Source organism: Oppia nitens, unplaced genomic scaffold, assembly GCF_028296485.1.
Source record: "Oppia nitens isolate AA-2021 unplaced genomic scaffold, nextdenovo-longstitch-racon4-pilon3 scaffold9_pilon_pilon_pilon, whole genome shotgun sequence".
NCBI classification, from domain to species: domain Eukaryota; kingdom Metazoa; phylum Arthropoda; class Arachnida; order Sarcoptiformes; family Oppiidae; genus Oppia; species Oppia nitens.
Window position 1 is genome coordinate 1,428,558 of NW_026533253.1, and position 6,000 is coordinate 1,434,557.

General features: G+C 20.3%; 1 protein-coding gene across 3 annotated transcripts in view; it reads right to left on the reverse strand.

Annotated features, from left to right (window-relative positions):
• LOC128964841 (POU domain protein 2-like) overlaps nt 1–4,399 on the reverse strand; it is a 111,980-nt gene extending 107,581 nt beyond the window's left edge. For all 3 annotated transcript variants that reach the window (XM_054311487.1, XM_054311489.1, XM_054311486.1), the window contains exon 1: nt 3,800–4,399. The gene's annotated coding sequence lies outside the window, so the exon portion shown is untranslated. The remainder of the gene's footprint in view (nt 1–3,799) is intronic.
• Between the last annotated feature and the right edge of the window lie 1,601 nt (nt 4,400–6,000).

Genomic DNA, 6,000 nt, shown 5'->3' on the forward strand with positions numbered 1-6,000 from the left:
AAAATATAAATATACAGTATATATATATATATACAAATATAATGAGAATTTATTTACGCTTTGATAGGTCTATGGAAAACTAATTTTATTTTGAAGATTATTTTCTCATAAAATTTTTTTTAAAGTAAAGAATTTTAAATTATTATATTATTATTTTTTGAAATAAAAATATTAATTTTCAATAAACTTATTATTGGTTATATTTTTTTTAATGTATATTTCTTTATTAATTAATTAATTATATGTGTTTTTAAAAAAGGATATGACTCAATTCAAAATATTATTAATAAACATTGACTAAATAATTATTATAAATAAAGCTGTTTTAAACAAATTATTGTTTTATAATAAAATAATATTTGTAATAATAATAATAATATCAAAAAAAACAAAATTATATAATCTAAGAAAATGTACAGTTTATACATATCTTAATAATACTCTTTAATATATAATTTGAAAACTTTTTTTAAGGAAATATTTTTTAGTCAATAGCTTATAAAATGAGATTTCTAAGTCTCAATATATATATAATTGTTATAATTAATACTTTTAAAATATTAGTATAGTTTGTATTTTCAAAATATAGTTTAGTAATAAAAAGAGAGGGAGAGAATTAAAACATTTAAATAAAATTAATTAGATTTTTGTTAAAATAATAAATTCACTTTTCAAAAGCATAAATTAATATATTAAAATTGTTAATTTAAAAATAAAAGTAATATTTTCACTACATTTATAATCCAAACTTAAGGCAATTTTTTTCAACATCTACTTTCATTCTATAGTTAAACATAATTTCAATATTAAATTATAAATCTTTTGCATAAAATAAACATATATTTTTTAATTTTTAATTTCAATGTAATATCATTAATTTCTTTTTTTTAAATCTCTATATCTATATTGATTTTTATACATTTATTATTTTTTATTTAATAGTAGTTTTTTGTAAGGAAAAAACATAGCATATAATAAATTTATTTTAATTGTGTTATTTTATTATCAAAAAAGCATATATACATAAAAAACAAGTGATAAAATTTATTCATTCCTTAAGATATGATTGAAGGCTAAACTCAATTTATTTATATAGTGATTGAATATAATATATTCATATACATAATATCTATATACTATGTATTTGTATATTATTTTACTTTATATTGCAAAGTTAAATGTATAAAATATGTAATAACTTAATATAATATATATATATTTAACTCCCATATCACATGTATTAACAAATTGTAAAGTACAAATACACTGTTATACATTGTATATATTGATATATACTATACTAGTATTAACTTTAATAAATATTTGTATCTCTATCTTTCACTTTACCCTCCCTTTCCCTCTGTCACTGGTATGACTGTAATTAATATTATACAAAAAAAGTTATTATAAATACTGTTATAATAGTAGGAAAACACGGGAATAATCATTGAATTATATAAATGTTTGTTTGCCTCGACTTAAAAGGCAAACGAGTGCTTATAATAATAATAAAATATAAAAAATTATTGAATGCATAATCACTATCGCACTGTTAGCTAATATACGGGTCTTTAAATCTATTAAAAATATGCTGTGTTGGAACTTATATAGCATAATATCAATATAAGCTACCAGTGCTAACACACTCACTCACATGTACTGGCCTTGTGATTTAAAAGGCAAAACATATATACAATTATTATTATTATTATATACTATTTATCATTTCATTTAAATGATAATTAATATTCAAAAAACACTCAAAAAAAGTTTGTAACAAAACGACAACAGACTTGTTGTTTGTCAGCGAAAGTAAACTATAAGTTTGTTATCAACAAAAAAAAAGATGATTGCCTCAGAAGGTTAGGCCTCCCTATGACTAACTAATATATAAGCAAACAAAATGTTTTTTTAATAATAAAATAATAACTTTATCTCTAAATTAATGAAAACTATTTCATAATTTACATATTAGCTCGTATACCATAATTTAAATCATTAAAACCAAATGTTGATAAAATAATAATATTATAATAATAATGATATTTTATTTTATCAGCAATTTTTTGATTTTGAAATCTGCTTAATATTTGATGCAATAATTACTACTTATCAATCAATAAAATAGGTGTTTTCATTAATATGTATGCATTAGTAATATTATTATAATATTATTATTTATTCAAATGTATGAATTAACACAATTTTGTTTATATTATAAATTATTTCACTACTTCTTTGGCCTTTCTCTTAGTTTAAAAAACGAGTTTTTTTCTTAAATATTTCAATTGAACAAAATTAGTCCTTATATTTAAATGAAATAAATAATATTTGTGTTATTTTGACATTTTGGGCGTACAATTGTGACACAAACATACAAACGAGAGAAAGAGAGAAAGAAAGAAAGAAAGAGAGAGAGAGAGAGAGAGAGAGAGAGAGAGATTAAATGTTTGTTAAATAATACTTTTAAGCAAAAAATATTTACCATAAATTTTATTATCAAATATATGGAAAAATACGATATAAAACACGTGATAATCAGCTAAAGGATGTCGCAAATAACATAACAATTAATTTTCATTAAAAACATTTGTCTAATTCATATCCTATGTTAATAATATTTATTATTATTATTAATAACTTTAATCATCGTTGAATATATTTATTATAATCTAAATGAATATGTACTGTAAAAACAATATATAGACGTCATTTGCATTATGAAAGTGTGATTTATCGTTAAAATAGTGAATACTTTGTATTTTTTATGAAATATTACAGATGTAATATATGTTTATAAATATATATTTAATACATATATTGAATGTTTTTACAATTAAAAGGTTTAGTACAAAAAAATCATTTATTATCTCTCTCTCTCTTTCTTTCTTTCTCTCTCTCTCTTTCTTTCTCTCTCTCTCTCTCTCTCTCTCTCTCTCTCTCTCTCTCTCTCTCTCTCTCTCTCTCTCTCTCTCTCTCTATTAAACAATATATTAGACAAATTTTATGCAAAGCTTTTGAAGGAAAAACATGTGATACCATATAATATAATCGCATTGAAAAATATATATAATCAATGTGAATATTTAATAACTTAATAAAATATTAGATATTTTGATAGATAGATAAAAACATAAAGTGGTGCTCAACAAATAATTGATGATTTAATAGATAGATTTTAGCATTGATTTGCAAAAATGAAAAAAAACTTTTAATAAAAAATTGAAATAAAGGCAAAATAAATAACATTTAATTAAAAAAAACATTTTAACATTCCTTTAATCACAATATTATTGTACTGTATATACAGTACTATTCAATGTAATAGAAAATATACATTATTCATATATTTATGTGTATATACTGTAATATCGATATCAAGCATTAGCTGGTATTTAAAACTTTAAAAAAATATTTAAAATCATAATAAATAAAATTTAAAAAAGTCAATCGTAAACAAACAAAACACTATATGAAACCCATTACATATTTATATAAAGTATTGTTATGTATTTTTATTTTATTTATATTATTTATATATGTTTTCATATAAATTTTGTATAATAGTATTTTTTGGGGGGAATTGTTTTTATGAAATTAAATGATTGTTAGATATGAAACACGAGTGTTTGAGTGTCGCTGAACTTTGCCTGAAAGTGCCTCAAACTTTATATATCATATTATAAACACATTTTTTAAATATATGTATAAGTTATTCAGATATATAACTTTGTATTTAATATAAATAATATAATTTTTTCCCGTTTTATCAAATAACATAAAAAACAACAAATCATACCTTTTTTTTATTTAACTTGAGATGAAATTTTGTTTTAAAAATTTCTGTCACAAAACTTAATGCAAATTATGTCTCTCCTGTTGACAACCAAACACACTATTGAATGATTAACAACAATAATAACAGTATGTATAGAGTTGAAGGCAAACAACAAATAAATAAATAAATATTAAGTTTTTTTTCGTCAGTCATAAAAAAGTAATATAATGTATGCAAAACAACTAATTCAGTATTGTATGTAAATTATGTAATACTTATAATACGTTCAGTCAATTCACAGCACGTCCTGCATATGTATCCACACACACAACAAAATCCACTCTTGGTTTTGATTTTGTTTTTATAATTAAAATATTATTGCAAAACCATTATTATTATAAATATTAACTGTTTATTCAATACATCTAATCAACAGTTATGTTGTTCACTACAGTATATTATTTTTAAATGTTTAATTGAAATATTAAATGCCAATAGTTTTGGACAGGTTTTACAACAAGTGATATATGTATGCAAAAAATGTAAAGTATGTACAGTAGTATTATGTGATATATGTAATTTCAATTTGAGTGAAGTATATATAAAATGTTTGATGAGATATCGGTCTCCTCATAAAACAGGTCCTTAATATTTTAATACAAAACTTTTTTATATTGTGTTCAAGATTTGCAAAAAATATATTTATAAATGTCTCACAATTTTTTTTAATTACATATAACTTGAATATATGGGGATTTGCACTTTAAATACAGTTTGTATTGTTGTTGTCGTTGTTTGTAATGTTTTAATCAATAGATTTCTTGTTTAGTAGACATTGATTCACAACAAGTATCCAAATAATAAGTTTTAAAAAAAAAATTTATCAAAAACCAAATCTGATGTAAAAAACTTGTTGATAATCAGCCAAACAAATAGATATTCATTTTATTATTTCTATTTGAATGTTACTTCAAATGTATATATTTTTTAAAAAACAGTCAGAAATCTCATTTAACATAGAGTTTGTGACAATTATTTTAATTCACAAAAGTTAGAGTAAAAAACAAAAACAAAAATAAGTAATAATAATAAAAATAAATATATTTTTTATGAATAGTTTTGTCAATCAGCAAATCTTTTATTTTTTTCTGTTATAATAACATACAAATCAGTAAAAACATCAAAACTTTTTTATTATTATTATTTGGATAAAACACGCTTAAGTTGTTTTATCAATCGTAGGCCAACAAAGTTTTATTTTTAAAACTCTTTTATAAACTAAATAATAAAAGTTGATTAAACTGAGTGTCCCGTGTCTGAGCACATGTATGTATAAGTTGGAACTGATAGTCAAATTACTGATGTTTTGTTTGTTTTGATATTTGACGGCTTTTTAAAGTTTTTTTTGCAGAATTTTTAATATTTGAATTTAAGTTTTATGTTTTTTTTGACAATACCATCAAATAAAAAAAAAGTTTAGACACAAACTTAGTTTTTATTTCATATAATAATAATTCAAAAACTTTTTTACAGAAAGTCTAATCAAAAAATGTTTACAAAAATTTTATAAAACTTTACTATTTATCGAAATTTCGGTTTTCAAATAACTTTTTTTTGAAACTTATTATTATTATTATTGCTTAGTAATCGTTTAAACTTTTATTATTATTATTATAACAATTCACATTAGATTACAAAACAACAATATATAAATGTATAGCAAAAATATATATATATATATATTATAAATTTGTGAGTTTAGGTTGCGGTTCAAACTTTTTTTTCAATAAAAAAAGTTTAGTCTTAAAGTTCATTCACAAAATATTATTTAATAGTTTCACACAAAACTTTTATGAAAAAACAAAATAACAGAGTCATCGACAATCAATAAGTTGTAAAAATTGCAAAAATAGATTTATAATATTAATAAATAAATATTAATAAAACTAAAGTTTTTCGCTTAATTTTTAAACTTTTTTGATGTGATTTTTATTTTTGCCAATTTTACTATTAATATAATAATAAATAGTAATAGTATTAATATTATAAGTTTTATTATTATTATTATTATTCATATTGATATATTGTATATCAAAGTTATATATCATTTGTTAATATTTATTTATTTATTTTTTTGCTGTTTTCTTCAATAAGCCACACAAACAAATACAACGGTGTGTGAATGTAATGCAATGCCAAATGCTATGCCCAGTGCTATGGTA